General features: G+C 43.6%; 1 protein-coding gene across 1 annotated transcript in view; it reads right to left on the minus strand.

Moving 5' to 3' along the window:
* The window catches only part of LOC121289166 (muscarinic acetylcholine receptor M3-like), a 77,100-nt gene extending 60,854 nt beyond the window's left edge, over positions 1-16,246 (minus strand). The window contains exon 1 of the mRNA XM_041208329.1: positions 16,163-16,246. The gene's annotated coding sequence lies outside the window, so the exon portion shown is untranslated. The remainder of the gene's footprint in view (positions 1-16,162) is intronic.
* Positions 16,247-16,642: the final 396 nt, after the last annotated feature.

The raw sequence follows: 16,642 nt of genomic DNA on the forward strand, positions 1-16,642 counted from the left end.
TGAAAGAGGATGAATGGGGGTCATCTCCTATCTCATTAGCAAAACGTCCAGTCACCTGGGTACTAAACTGGATGGAGACAAACCATGAGAAATAATCACTGGGGCAATGGGACCCTGGCTGAGAGAGGAATTCCCATGCATGATCTAATTAAGGTAACTAGAATATACTAGCGGTGACCCTATTTGGGTCACTGGGCAGTTGGAGAGAGAATGTCATGTGAAAAGCCTACCCTTTTGGTGTTTAAACATCTGATTTCTCTGCGGAACTGCACAAGCAACTGATGCACTGAAGGAAGAAGACCCTGGGTGGGTTCCTTCCCTCTGTCTCTCTCCCTCTCTCCACTGAACTTGCAAGTTTTGAACTCTGTCTGCTAATTTTAACTATCTAGCTACTATATTCAGAGATTTTAAAAAGGACTCAACCCAGTGCTGTTGTTTCTAGGAAACAGATAAATTGTCCAGCTGCAACTTTAAACTGCCTCAATATTAAAAGCAGAAGGACCAAATGAAAGTAGCAGGACCACCAAGTTCAGCCTGAAGCCTGTCTTGTCGCCTTAAAGAGCCAAATACTCCTTTAACTTTTCTGGAATCTAAATTACTTAATCGATCCTCCTCACTCTGTAATCTATTTGCGTGTGAGTGAACTTTGACTGTGTATGTGTGTGTGAAAATCAGAGCAGTTTTATTATTTTGTTTAGACTGCATTAAGTACAATAAAAACTATCCTATTTTCTTTTTAAAACTCAAGAAAACCTGTCTAATCATGTCTTTAATGATCACAGCACACAAACAGTTAAACACTGAGGGAATTGGTAAGTATATCCGTTTTTTAAAAAAAACTTATTGTGGTCAAGTGAGGAGATGGAAAAGAGGAGAACCATTCAACCCTTCCTCACTTGGTTGTAACAACTGTTTGTCTCATACAAACATACATACGAACATACAAACATGGAGGAGTAGTCCATTCAGCCCCTTGAGCCTACTGCGCCATTTAATAAGATCATTGCTGTTCTGATAGTAACCTGCATCCCACCCTACTGCCGATAACCTATCAAAGCCTTGCCTATTAAGAATCTATCTACCTCCGCCTTAAAAATATTCAAAGACTCTGCTTCCACGACCTTTTCAAGAAGAGAGTTCCAAAGACTGATGACCCTCTGAGTGAAAAGATTTCACCTCATCTCTGTTTTAAATGGGTGACCCCTTATTTTTAAACAGTGAACCATAGTTCTAGGTTCTCAAACAGTAGGAAACATCCTCTCCACATCCACCCTGTCAAGACCCCTCAGGATCTTATATGATTCAATCAAGCCAGCTTTTACTCTTCTAAACTCCAGCGGATACAAGCCTAGTCTGTCATACCTTTCCCTATAAGACAACCCACCCATTCCAGGTCTTCGTCTGGTAAACCTATGTACTGCTTCCAACACATTTAGATCCTTCCTTAAATAAGGCGACCAATACTGTACACAGTACTCCAAATGTGGTCTCACCAATGCCCTGTACAACTGAAGCATAACCTCCCTAATTTTGGATTCAATTCCCCTCGCAATAAATTATAACATTCTACTGGCTTTCCTAAATACCTACTGTGCTTACATACTAGCCTTTTGTGATTCAGGCATTAGGACATCCATATCTCTCTTCATCTCTGAGCTCTGCAATCTCTCACCACTTAGATAATATGCTTAATATAGATTCTTCCTGCCAAAATGGACAATTTCATATTTTCCCACATTATACGCCATTTGCCAGATCTTTGCCCACTCACTTAACCTATCTACATCTTTTTGTAGCCTCCTTATGTTACTTCCTCAAAGAACAAATTCAAGGTGGGGTGGGTGGGGAATGGATAAATACATACTGAAAACTTTGATAGAGCTGCATATTAGGTGTTTGTATATTTAAATAATTTATATTATCACAGAATACAGTAATTCCTAGACGCTCTGTCCTGACAGATAACATCTTCTTAGATGATACAATCCTACATTCCTAATCAGCTGGAAAATTATCTGAATGACAGCCAGTTGACATTCACTGGCTGATTCAATCATGAGAATATATAGCTGGATGGGGTACTAGAAGCTTGCTTATACCAAGGTATCTATATCCAAGAATCACTCACTACTTTAAGGGGGAAACTGGGAGGGTGGAGGAAGAGAAAAAGACAACAAATAAATGCGGATGTGTGCCATCAATAGATATATTCATACATCTATTTAACCCAAAACAACTTCTTAAGAGAGCTCATTTTTCACCTGTTGGAACATCAAATGTTGTAATGGACCTTGGCATTTTTTCAAATTTTTGGAACAATTTGACTGTAATTCTGTCAACATTACACATGGGTGTAAAGAAGGTGTTTGTATTTAATGCCATAACAGGTGCACACTCCCAGGAGAGGTAAAGAATTTTACCTAAGTAAAGAAATAAAGAACTTTTACCTCAGCAGTAACAAACAGAGTCAATAAGCTGTGCATTTTCAGTCTTGAGTATATTCAGGAAATACATTAATAGATTTTTGGGTACTAAGAGAATTGAAGGACAGGGTGTGTCCTAGGCTCAACCATCTCAGCTGCTTCATCAATGACCTTCCTTCCATCATGAGGTCAGAAATGTGGATGTTCGCTGATGATTGTGCAATGTTCAGTACCATTCAAGACTCCACGGATACTAAAGCAGTCCATGTCCAACTGCAGCAAGACTTGGACAATATCCAGGTTTGGGCTGACAAGTGGCAAGTAACATTCGTGCCACACAAGTGCCAGGTGATGTCCATCTCCAACAAGAGAGCATCTCACCATCACCCCTTAAAGTTCAATGGCATTACCATTGCTGACTTGCAGATGACATTACCATCTGGCTTGCCTGGCCCCAACAGTAGTGGATGAAGGTCAATGCACGCCTGAACAGAGTGTCTGTAACCTGCTTGACACAAGTGAGGACAGCTGATTGGGAGACACCATAAAGATCACCCACCGAGCCCTGGAAGAAATTGAGGGCAGCTGTGACCTTCAGAGCCACTGACATGGGGTGTCCACCCATACTGTTATTGGAAATCTCAGGCCCTATCATCTGACAAATATAGTTGACTGCCTCCCTTGTCAGTCGGAGCCTCCTTCGGCACTGCACCTCAGACATACTGAGGTAGCTGCTTCACCGCCTGTATACCCTGGCAGCAGGATATTGACATCTTCTGCGGCCCCTTCCGCCTTGGACCACCTCTTGGCCCTTGTGCCGGCGCCTGACCTTCCAAAGGTGGCTCCTCTGGAGGCTGAATGTGCACTCCTGGCCTCCTCCCCCTTCTAGCGCTCCCTTCCTCCTCAGAGGAGGTGCCTCCAGTGGACAGTTCAGCTCCCATTTCCAGGTTAAGGGAAGGCTTCCTGAAACCTGCAGGCCCAGAAAAGATTCCTTGCTGCAGAGTGCTGACCCGAAGGTTAAGAGTCCAGATAAAGCAGCAGGGATGCATTTTGAAGTACTGCAAATCACACAGGCAAGTTTCAAAGATAAATACTTGACTGCGCACACTTGCGACCCCAGTGAGCCCTCTTATTGCGTCCGTGGATGAGGTTAATACAAATGTGTCCTAGCTGCCTGCCCATTGCGCCCGTGCGCCGACCTGAAGATTGCACGGGCGCAAAAAAATCGGTGTCGATTTTGAGTCAAGGGCCTTAAGTGGCACATTTATTAATGGCGGCCGCGCATCGAACATCATTGCGTGCCCGCCCAGTGAAATATCGCGATGGCGCACGGTGATATCAGGAGGCTCGCCCGATGTCACTGTGTGTCATTTTACGCGCGGACGTATGGGACCCGCCACCACACGCCAACGGGAAAATTCTGCCCATGGTTACAAGGAGGTCAAAGGTGGGAACTAAAGTTTCAGGTGTACGTGAACGTTTGAAAGGACAGGCAGGAAGGAAAGGGTGGCAGGGTAGCTTTGTTAGTACCGGATGGAATAAGTACGATCTTGGATGGGAAGATGTAGAATCCATATACGTGGAGTTAAGAAATAACAAGGAGAAGATGACACTGGTGGAAGCAGTCTATAAGCCCCCCAACAGTAGCCAAAGAATAAATCAGGAGGTAATGGGGGCATGTAAAAAAGGCAGTACTTTAATCATGGGTGCCTTTAATCTTCATGTAGATTGGGAAAATCAAATTGGCAGAGGAAGCCATGCACAAGAATTCATAGAATATACTTGGGACAGTTTCCTAGAACAATATGTTGTGGATCAAACCAAGGATCAGGCTATTTTGGATCTGGTAATGTGTAATGAGGCAGGTTTAATAAATGATCTCAGAGTAAAAGATCCCCTTATGAAACACTGACCATAACATGGGAGAATTTAGCATTCAGTTTGAGGGTGAGAGACTTGAGTTGGAAACCACTGTGCTAAACTTAAATAAGGGTAATCACAAAGAAATGAGGGCAGATTTGGCCGGAGTGGACTGGGAAAGGAGTTTAGCAGAAAAGATGGTTGTCGAACAATGGCAGGTATTTAACAAAATAGTTCATGACTCACAACAAAGATATATCCCAGTGAGGAAGAAAGATACTACGAAGGGGATAAAGCAACCTTGCTTAACCAAGGAAGTTAAGGATAGTATCAAACTGAAAGAAAAAAATGTACAAAATGACAAAGATTAGTGGCAAGCCAGAGGATTGAGAACGTTTTAGAAACCAACACAAGGTGACCAAAAAAGCAATGAAAAGGGAGAAAATAAACTTTGAGGGTAAACTGGTAAGTAATATAAAAATGAACAGTAAAAGCTTCTTTAAATATATAAAAAGGAAGAGAGAGGCCAAAGTGAAGATGGGCCCCTTAGAGAATGTGGCTGGGGAAATAATAATGGAAAACCAGGAAGTGGCAGAGGAGTTGAATAAATATTTTGCATCAGTCTTCATGGTAGAAGGCACTAATAGCATTCAAAAAATAATAAATAATCAAGGGGCAAAAGGCGGGGAGGAAATAAATACAATAACAATCGCTAGAGAAAAAGTACTAGGGAAACTAATGGGGCTAAAAGCCGCTAAAAGACCTGATGGGTTGCATCCCAGGATATTAAAGGAAGTAGCTGCACAAATAGTGGATGCATTGGTAGTCATCTTCCAAGAATCCTTAGACTCTGGAAAAGTCCCAGAGGATTGGAGAACTGGCAATGTAACACCCTAACTCAAAAAGGGAGGGAGACACAAAACAACTAACTATAGGCCAGTTAGAGTCTATTATAAAGGATGTAATACCAGGGCATTTAGAAATGCATAATGTGGGAAAATGTGAGGTTATGCACTTTGGCAGGGAGAATAGAGGAGTTGAATATTATTTAAGTGGAGAAAGACTGCAGAAATCTGCAGCACAGAAGGATTTGAGGGTCCTCGTGCATGAATCACAAAAAGCTAGCATACAAGTTCAGCAGGTAATAGGAAGGCAAATAGAATGTTGGCCTTTATTTCAAAGGTAATGGAGTATAAAAATAGGGAAGTCTTACTTAAACAATACAAGGCACTAGTTAGACCACAGCTAGAGCACTGTGAACAGTTTTGGTCCCCTTATCTAAGGAAAGATATACTGGCATTGGAGGCTGTTCAGAGAAGGTTTACTAGGTTGAACCCAGGTATGTAGAGATTTTCTTATGAGGAGAGGTTGAGTGGGTTGGGCCTGTACTCATTGGAGTTTAGGAGAATGAGAGGTGACCTTATTGAAACATAAAAGATTCTTAGGGGGCTTGACAGGGTAGATGCTGAGAGGTTGTTCCCCCTTGTGGAAGAGTTTAGGACCAGAGGGCATAATCTCTGAGTAAGGGGTCACCCAGTTAAGACAGAGATGAGGATGAATTTCCTCTCTTGGAGGGTGGTGAATCTGTGGAATTCTTTACTACAGAGGGTTGTAGAAGCTGGGTTGTTAACTATATTCAAAGTTGAGATAGACAGATTTTTAATCAGTAAGGGAATCAAGGGTTATGGGGGAACGGCAGAAAAGTGCAGTTGATGATTGTCAGATCAGCCATGAATTCATTGAATGGCGGAGCAGGCTCGATGGGCCGAATGGCCTACTTCTGCTCCTACGTCTTATGGTTTTACACTGCTTCAGTATCTGAGGTGTCATGAATTGTGTTGAAGACTGTGCAATCATTCATGAACATCCCCACTTCTGACCTATGAAGAAAGGATGGACATTGATGAAGTAGCTGAAGATGGTTGGGCCTAGGACATTACCTTGAAGAGCTCCTGCAATGATGTACTAGAACTGAGATGATTGACCTCCAACAGGCACAACCATCTTCTTTTGTGATAAGTATGACTCCCCCAGATTCCTATTAGTTCCAATTTTGCTAGGACTCCTTGAAAAAAAACCAAGGAAATGGCAAAGGCCTTGAACAAGTATTGTGTATCTGTCTTCACAGTAGAGACACAAAAAACATCCCAAGAATAGTAGAAAATCAAGAGACAAAAGGGCAAGAGGAACTTAAAACAATCCCGATCACTGGAGAAAAAGTACTAGGAAAACTAATGGGACTAAAGGTTGACAAGTGCCCTGAACCTGATAGCCTGCATCTTAGGATTTGAAAGAAGTGAAGGCAGAGATGGTGGATGCATTGATTGTAATCTTCCAAAATTCCCTCGTTACTGGAAAGGTCTCAGTGGATTTGTAAACAGCAAATTTAACATCTCCATTCAAGACAGGAGGGAGGCAGAAAGCAGGAAACTATAGGCCAATTCACCTACTATCATTGGGAAATGCTAGAATCCATTATTAAGGAGGCAGTAGCAGGATAATTTAGAAAATCACTATACAATCAAGCAGAGGTTTTGTGAAAGGGAAATTGTGTTTGACAAATTTCTTAGAGTTTTTTGAAGATGTAACAGGGTGGATAAAGAGAATCTAAGATCAAAACCCTCCTTCCTTCTTACCTATCCGCAGCCTTAAACCCACCCCCACCCTGGCCTGCCCAACAACACACCCCCCCCACCCTCCCCCCCCCCCCGCCCCCCACCAAAGATCTGTTCGTGGATCCATGGGCCTTCTTCCTCCTTCTCCTGTGGTCCCGACAGCAGCCACTGATGCACGGTTGGCTTTGCCAGGACTATTGGTCAATCCGATTGCCTGGCAACTCCAGAGGGTGGGACTTCCTCCCCAGTGAGTGGCAGAAATCCCACTTTTCCCCCATTTAGCCACCCCACAGCACTTTATGGCTGAGGGGCGGGTTGGCATCAAACATTTCAGCTTCACTCCGACTTTGCTTCGGGAGGGGGTTGCGGGGGTACCCTCCTGCCCCGTATTATTCATCCCATTAGGTGGGAAAATACGAGGTTGTCACTTTGACTGGAAGAATACAAAAGCAGTATATTATTTAAATGAAAAGAGACTGAAGAACGCTGCAGTACAGAGGGATCTGGATGGCCTTGTACATGAATCATAAAAAGTTAACATGCAAGTACAGCATGTAATTAGGAAGGCAAATCAATGTTGGCCTTTATTGCAAGGGGGGGAGGGTGGAGTCTAAAAGTAGGGAAGTCTTGCTACAACTGTACAGGGCAGAGGTGAGACCGCACCCAGAGTACTGCGTACAGTTTTGGTCTCCTTACTTAAGGAGGGATGTACTTGCATTGACAGTGGTTCAGAGAAGGTTCACTAAGTTAATTCCTCGGATGAATGGGTTGTCTTATGAGGAAAAGTTAAGCTGGTTGTACCTGAACTCATTGTAGTTTAGAAGAATGAATGGTGATCTTTGAGACATATAAGATACTGAGGGGACTTGACAGGGTAGATGCGGACAGGCAGGAAAATGGAGTTAAGGGCACAATCAGATCAGCCATGATCTTATTGAATGGAGGAGCAGGCTCGAGGGGCTGAACAGTCTATTCCTGCTCCTATTTGTTATGATTTCTTTGGAAAATCCCTACCCTGGAGTACTCAGCAAGTGGTAGTCTGGGAAAGTAAGGCAGGAGGACAGGAATACACCGTCCTGCCTTGTTACAATCACTTTTTTAAGCCAATGTTTGTATATATGATATACATACAATGTTTGGGGCCATGATTGAGGTGTATTAGATTATGAGGGGCATAGACAGGGTCAACAGGAAGGAACTTTCCCCCTTGGTGGAGGGATCAATAACCATAGATTTAAGGTAAGGGGCAGGAGGTTTAGAGGTGATGTGAGGAAGAATTGTTTCACCCAGAGGGTGGTGGGAATCTGGAACTCATTGCCTGAAAGGGTGGTAGAGGCAGAAACCATCATTAGATTTAAGAAGTATTCGGATATGCACTTGCGATGCCATGGCATACAAGGCTATGGGCTTGGTGCTGGCAAATAGGATTAAAATAGTTAGGTACTTGTTTGACTGGTGCTGACTCGATGGGCCAAAGGGCCTTTTTCTGTGCTGTAAACCTCTATGACTCTATGACATATAGGCAAGCCTAAGCATCCTGTACCCACCATGTGAACCATTAGTTCTGAGCCTAAACCTGTCACCACCAAACAACCAAATGATTCCAGTGTACCCAACTCTCTGAATAGAGGTCATAATATTGAAAACACACTCATTTAATGGACATGAAGGAACTGATCTTGCACACATAACTTGTATAAATCTACACATTAAATAGAAAGCTGCATAACAAAATGCAGAAAATCAGTTTTGCACCTCATGGCCAGAAACTTCTGGACTAATTAAAATCTGATGCATCAGGGCCATTTCCTGCTGGCGTCTGAATATCCCCCATCAGTGTGATACTTTGGGAATTGACCAATTAACAGGCTGCCTCTGGCAGGCCTGTCAGAATAGGGATGACGGCCAGGGTCCAGGGTCACAAGGTGTATCCAGGGCAGCCCATGGAAATGGCTGCTGGCCACCCCTCGCAATCTGGGTGCTGCTGGGGAGCCGGCAGCAAGAGCGGCTTTGACACTAGGGAAGCACCTTCATGTGGAGGGGTGCTGCTGCCATTGAGCAGGATTTCTCAGATGGCAGGGCTCCTCCTCCCTCCACCATACGAAGAGTTGATGGGGAACGCATCCCCACCCATATCACAGCAGCCTTGCAGCCAAGTAATGCTCCTTGGAGTAGTAAGTGAGCTTTAATTGGCTGAACATTGGCGGAAGTCTGGTCTCAGAGAGAGCTGCCGGCCAATCTGGTTGGCTCGCAGCTCTGTAGTCTCAGCAGCACCAGTGACATCAGTGGCCAGGGCTGGGACTACAAGCGTTCGCCAGATTCAAAGTCCCGGACAAGATAAGTGCGGGGGGGTCTCATGGAAGGTGAATGGGGTGGGGTGGGGGGTTGGTGTGAGGCCCGGGGTACAAGGGGGGAGAGGGTATGGAGGTCTTGTTGGAGAGGTAAGGGCGGGGAGGGAGCACCTTTGCAGGCAGATCTTGGGTGGCAACCTGATGTGGAATGGGGGTCCTTGAGGGAAATGCACCTCACCTCCACACCCATGGTTTGAGCAAGGTGACCTGTCAGGTTTCTCCCTTGCCCCTGAACTACAAAAGTAGGGAGGTCATGTTGGAGTTGTATAGAACCTTGGTGAGGCCACAGCTGGAGTACTGTATGCAGTTCTGGTCACCACATTATAGGAAGGATGTGATTGCACTGGAAGGGGTGCAGAGGAGATTCACCAGGATGTTGCCTGGGATGAAACATTTAAGTTATGAAGAGAGGTTGCTTAGACTTGGGTTGTTTTCATTGGAGCAGAGAAGACTGAGGGGCGACCTGATCGAGGTGTACAAGATTATAAGGGGCATGGACAGGGTGGATAGGGGGCATCTGTTCCCCTTAGTTGAAGGGTCAGTCCCAAGGGGGCATAAGTTCAAGGTGAGGGGCAGGAGGTTTAGGGGGAATGTGAGGAAAAACATTTTTACCCAGAGGGTGGTGACGGTTTGGAATGCACTGCCTGGGAGGGTGGTGGAGGCAGGTTGCCTCACATCCTTTAAAAAGTACCTGGATGAGCACTTGGCACGTCATAACATTCAAGGCTATGGGCCAAGTGCTGGGTAAATGGGACTAGGTAGGTAGGTCAGGTGTTTCTCAAGTGTCGGTGCAGACTTGATGGGCTGAAGGGCCTCTTCTGCACTGTGTGATTCTGTGATTCTGTGAACTCCTCCCATCCTCAAAATTGATGCTGGGTGGGAAGAGCCCAATAATAGGACCTCAACTGAGGTGAGGCTCACCCACGGGCTGCCCCCACCCCCACCCCCTAGCCTGCAAACTTGCCAGGGGTAAGACTAAATTCCTGCCATTGAAACAGGTACAGCAGTAGGGGAGATATCAGCCTCCATGAGTTTGCTGCTTGAGGATACATGAGCATTAAGAATTACTGCCAAAAAAATGATTAAAAGACCTCAATTGTTACACAGCTCGAAGCTGCCTCCTATACATTGCTGGACTCCTGATTCATTTGCAGGGCCCGTGCTACTCCGGGGAACTTGCATCCATCTATGAAAGTGGCCATTAATTTAGGCCTTAAGCATCTTAATTGACCGCCTGCTTCCCACAGGTGAGCGAGCGGCCAATCCCACTCACAGTCTGCCCCAGGAAAATTCGCCCGGAGGTGGGGACAGTCAGTGAGCTAACCCGTGCCCCTTGATCTGATTCCCTGCCGCCCCCACCACCTCACAGTCTCCAAAGACATTTCCATGGGGCTGAGACAATTGTGGCTAATGGTTTGACTGCACTGCTCATCATACTTGGAAGTGGTGCCACTGAGGTGAAATTTATTGTGTTTTACCATCTGGGAGCTTAAAACCCTTACCTACCAATTTACGGGAAAGCTGCTACCAGTGGCTCTCTAATTGTTGATGATTATATCGTTTCTGGCAACCTGGAATCTAAAACCAAATATATTCACTTGGTCCTTCTCTGGAATTTACATTACATAGCCAGCTGAGGGTCAAATGAAAAGCTGTACATTAGAACAACTGGATCTGAAAAATTACAAATGTAATGTATTGTCAATTTATGGCAATCAGGACTATATCGAGCCCTCGACTCTCTTCTGTTGCTATGCCCTGCCTAATTACAAGTTAGGGAAGAAAGGATCATTTTAACACGTTTTTAGTGGAGGGTTATAATTCTCATGTCTAAAGCAGTCAATTCTGGTAAATTTACAAGGAAATGAATGTTTCCCTATAAGATGGGTGTTCTTTGTTATTACCTGTGGGAAGATTTGCAATTACAATGTTGCCTTTGGTGGTTTGGAAAGCGCATTAAATTAAATAAATACAAATCATTACATAAGTCGAACTTCAAGACACAGCTGGCTAGAGGATAGCATGGATCAGGTGATTTCCAGCACCAGAAGGAAAGGCCTTGTTAGGAATTAATTTATTCACCCCACACGCTTACAATCAAAGAAAACCCATGATACTTTCAAAAGATCACTACTTTAGGCTATGATTTGATGTGAAGACTGTATTGGTGTACTGCAGAGCGGCTTGCAAGGTATGTTGGAGATCAGTACGCTGCTGGAGTTTGGACACCATTGCTTTGCTGATCCAGCTTTCCACGTCAGTCCTTACGACAAGGGTGAACGGAAAATTTCAAATTGCATTGTGAAGGTTGCAGCATCTGCTCCAGCGCCAGATGATCCAGGAGGGAAGAGGCGGGTTGGGATTTCCCTCTCCTCACTGTGGATAAATGATGCGGGAAACATAGCGAGCAGATTTTCTGGCTGGCATCATTTAGCTATAGCAGAATCTAGCACACCTCCAACGGAGCAAAACTTGTTTGCTGTAATGCTGTACCCAGCCGATTTTCTGCAGTCAGTTTATTTTATTTTTTTTTGCCGAATTGAGTTGGGGTTCCCAGCCTGTACTGTGGAGGGAAGGGGGAAAGGGCAGGGCGGGGAAGAGCTTGGCCGATACTTGCTACTGCATTGCAGAACTAGTGGCCGCTAGGAGGTCAAAGGGGCAAAGGGGGAAGCTTTACTCGGCAAAAAAACAACAAACTGGCATTGTAGAGCTAGGAAGTTGAAAGGCTTACATAATTCAGTTGCAATCTGAGCATGCCTGTGGCCAAGAATATAATGTGGCCAATATGTTCATTTCTGATGGAAACTGTCGGAAGTGGTAGGGAGACATGGGAGGAGATGGAGCAGATCCCAAAAGAGTTTTTGCATTAAATACCATCCTGTTGGCTTCTATTCATGTTCATCAGGAAACTTTGATATCCACCCTTTGTGACAACATCCAAATTATTTATCTATGGTGGAAAATAAAAGTAACAGCCTATTAACCAGTGCCTGTCTGTTCGAGAAATCTAAATTACAACAACCCTTTGCTTTCTATCTATCAATTATACCTTTATTCATTCCACCACAAGTAGCACCACTATTGACCGAGCTGGCTGAGTCCTGAAGGACATAGCTGCCAGACAGGGTCTGCGGCAGATGGTGAGAGAACCAACAAGAGGGAAAAACCTATTTGTCCTCATCTATCTACCTGTTGCAGATGCATTTGTTCATGACAGTATAGGTCGGAGTGACTGCCACACAGTTCTTGTGAAGAGGAAGTCCTGTCAATCACACTGAGCATACTCTCCATTGTGTTGTGTGGCATTACCACTGTGCTAAATAGTATACATTCAGAACAGGTCTACCAACTCAAAATTGGGCATCCATGAGGTGCTGAGGCCCATTAGCAGCAGCAGAATTGTATTCAACCACAATCTGTAACCTCATGGTTCGGCAAATGCCCCAATCTACCATTATCATCAAGCCAGGGGATCAACCCTGGTTCAATAAAGAGCTCAGAAAGGCATGCCAGGAGCAGCACCAGGCATACCTAAAAATGGGGTGAAAACCTGCTACAACACATGACCACTTGTATGCTAAACAAAGGAAATAGACAGAACTTAGCAATCCCACAACCAACGGATGAGATTAAAGTTCCACAGTCTTGTCACATCCAGATGTGAATGGTGGTTGACAATCAAACATCTAACTGGAGGAGGAGGCTCCATGAGTATTTCCATCCTCAACGATGGGGGATGTTAGCATATTAGCGAAAAGTCAAGGCTGAAGCAATTGCAACCATCTTCAGCCAAAAGCAGCGAGTGGATGATCCATCTTGACCTGAGGTCCCCACCATCATAGAGCCAGTCTTCAACTAATTCGTGATATCAAGGAATGGCTGAAGGCAGTGCAATAGCTATGGACCCTGACAACATCCCTACAATCGTACTGAAGACTTAGTTGTACCCCAGAACATGTCACGCCCCTACCCAGCTTTTCCAGTACAGCTACAACACTGGCATCTGCCAGACAATGAGGAAAATTGTATCCATGTCCTGTCCGCAAAATCAGGTTAAATCCAATCCAGCCAATTGCCCCATAGCTTCCTTTCAATCATCAACTAAGCGATGGAAGGTGTCGTCAACAGTGCTATCAGACAATTGTTCATTTAATTTGATCTCTAATTACTGTTGTTAGAAATTTTCCTACTACAGATGTAAAGATGACTCTTTGATAGCCAGTTCAATTTGCATTTTATATGCCAGAATCTTTCGGTGGTGTGCGGGGGTGGGTCCCGCATGCCGACACGTAATGTGATGCGTAGTGATGTCAGGTGTGCGTCCTGATGTCACTGTCATTCTGATATTTAGTTTGGCGGGCGTGCACTGGAGTTGGCTGTGCGCCCGCCGAACTGTCAAAGGCCTGTTAAGGACATTAAGTACTTAATTAAACTGATTGTCTGGGCTGCTTGTCCAACCTTAAGGTTGGCGGGCAGGCGAAGAACCCATGCGGACTTCACATTTTTCATGGAACCTCATCCACGGGCGGGATTTACAACTTTAATAAAAAAATGTAATAAAATTCATAGGCATGTCCCAGCTCACGTGACACTGTCACGCGAGGGGACACGTCCGAATAATTTTTAAAAATCTTTTTCTCAGTTTTTCACAATCAAATTAATCTCTCATAGGCATGGAGCTGCCTCAGGGAGATTTCTGCGCTCTTTCACATGCTTCCATAAAAGAGCACAGGCTCTGACTCTCCCTCTTCCCCCCCCCCCCCATCGCCTTAATTGGCCTGCCCATGTAAAATTAGTCTGTGGGTATGTCTTATTTGGATTAAAGCCAACTAGTCTGAGGGCTTTGATGTGTACTAGTTTGGAGATGTAAGAGAGGTAGAGTGCATTTGCATTTTTTGAACAGAGCATTCAAGAAGGCGAGTGAAATCTGGCACCTAGCTAGCAGCGTCCACCCACGCCCACTCTCGCCCAGGCTGCACAACAGGAAGAGAAAATTCTCCCTATAGCGTACCTTAAATTTCATTTTAAAAATCTTAACGTGCTTCACAAGGACTGAAGAGAAAAATGAAGGTGTTAGGAGGAATGACCAAAATTCTAGCCTAACATTTGAGGAGAGTCCTAAAGGAGGAGAGAAGGTTGAAGAGATTGAGGTGTTTAGGGATGACAAGCTTCCACTGATTAGATTTAAAATCTGATTTGCTGGTTGTGAGAAACTTTGGAATGTTTTGACAAAAAGTTCCTGCATTTTTTTCTATAAAAACAAAAGCAAAGTATTCAGTAAGGAACTTTGCTATCTTCTTATTGATGCCACCAAACATTGCATATTTCTGAATGGTTCTACCTCATTCTTAATGATTCATTCTGTCCTAATTTGATTATAGATATCTGTGATTGACATTGGTTTCATGTTTTTCATATTTCTTAGCTCGTTTTACCTTTTTTATTTTTGCTATTTGTACCTTTGTATTGAGCTTCCTTTTTAGCTCGTATCTGCAGCCTAATGAAACCCCTGACTTGTTGAATTATGATCCTTTGAGGAAGGCAGTAAGACTGAAAACAAATCTTATGTTTATCGAGAATATGAATAGCATTTAGTGAAGGAGAGGAGATCATTGCAGGATTTCAGCTTTCACCATTAACTCTCCCATTGTCAGTGATTCAAATTTTCCATTTTAAATGTGCAGAAAGTATCCTGGAGCACAGTAAGGATCTACTTTCTTGGAGGATCACTAAATGGTTCCTGAATTATTATGCACCAGACTCTGTAAGTAAAGATTTGATACTGGACATTGCTCTGGTTAATCAATCATATTTTTCCCCCATTGTTGGAATATTACTGGACATTGTTTTAGAAACATAGGCTGGAGTTTCCAGTCCCACCTCTGGCAGAACTCGAAAACCTTGCCTGGACAAAATTAATGGTGCAGAAAGGGGACATTTGGCCCACTGTGTCTGTGCTAGATGAAAATGGTCTAACTTGCCAGCTCTTGGCCTGTAGCCCTGCAGGATAGGGCACTTCAAATGCATATCCAAGTGTTTTTTAATGTAATGAGGGGTTCCTGTCTCTACCATTCTTCCAGGCAGTGTGTTCCAGACCTTCAGCATCCGCTGGGTGCAAAACTTTCTCCTCAACTCACCTCTAATCCTTCTACCAATTATTTTAAATCTATGAGCCTTGGTTATTGACTTCTCTGCTGAGGGAAATAGGTCCTTCCTATGCACTCTATCTAGCCCACTAATAATTTTATACACCTCAATTAAATCTTCCTTCAGCCTCCTCTGTTCCAAAGAAAATAGCCCCAAACAATCTTTGCCTATAGCTAAAATTCACATTTACCATCTCACACTTAAAAAGGTCCCACTATTTCTGCTGCTTTTAACCAGTTACATGTTTTGCCTTCAATTTATCCAATTTTCTCTCATTTCATTGCTCTTCTCCACTTAAACAACATTCTTTTGATCTTATTTATGCCTGGCCTGTTTAATACTGAAGTGAGCTATTATTCATCACTAATATTTTTCCAATCTTCATGTTGCTGACCTAATATGATTCATTAGCCAGAGCAACGTCCAGTATCAAATCTTTACTTACAGAGTCTGGTGCATAATAATTCAGGAACCATTTAGTGATCTTTCAAGAAAGCAGATCCTTACTGTGTTCCAGGATACTTTCTGCACATTTAAAATGGAAAATTTGAATCACTGACAATGGGAGAGTTAATGGTGAAAGCTGAAATCCTGCAATGATCTCCTCTCCTTCACTAAATGCTATTCATATTCTCAATAAACATAAGATTTGTTTTCAGTCTTACTGTCTTCCTCATTAAAATACCCCCACCACCAATACTGATGGTACTTTTATAAGAATCGTATTGCATATGAATAACTGAGTAAAGAATAATAAATTGCCTACCTTACTGCTCTCCACAGGCGAGCTTCCACACACTTATGAACATACTTTGTATGGAAGTGTTTGTTTTCACAGTAATTGTATGCCCCTCCCTATTCCAGAGCAAACTAACTCACACACATCATTCAAGCAAAAACGAAAGATGCATCATGTCAGGCAACTGATCTTTGCTGATATAAAGTCTTGTTTGTTGGGAGTAAGGCAATGTGATCCGATAAGCATTTTTAAAATTTCATAACACTAATTGCTAAATTGTGAAGGATTTCATGATTATTCATTGGCCTTTCACTGTTGGTGCAATTAATCAGTGAATTCAAATCTCCACTTAAGTTATAGGGCTTCCAAATTCATCACTCTGCTGCACTTAGTCTCAGAAAGAAATAGTGTTGGTGCACCCGATAACGTTTTGAACACTTAGAAACTCGTTACGTTCCTTCCTTTGAGATGACTCATGATGAATCTGAATATCAATAAACCTGGGGC

The sequence above is a fragment of the Carcharodon carcharias genome, chromosome 2 (genome assembly GCF_017639515.1).
Source record: "Carcharodon carcharias isolate sCarCar2 chromosome 2, sCarCar2.pri, whole genome shotgun sequence".
NCBI lineage: Eukaryota > Metazoa > Chordata > Chondrichthyes > Lamniformes > Lamnidae > Carcharodon > Carcharodon carcharias.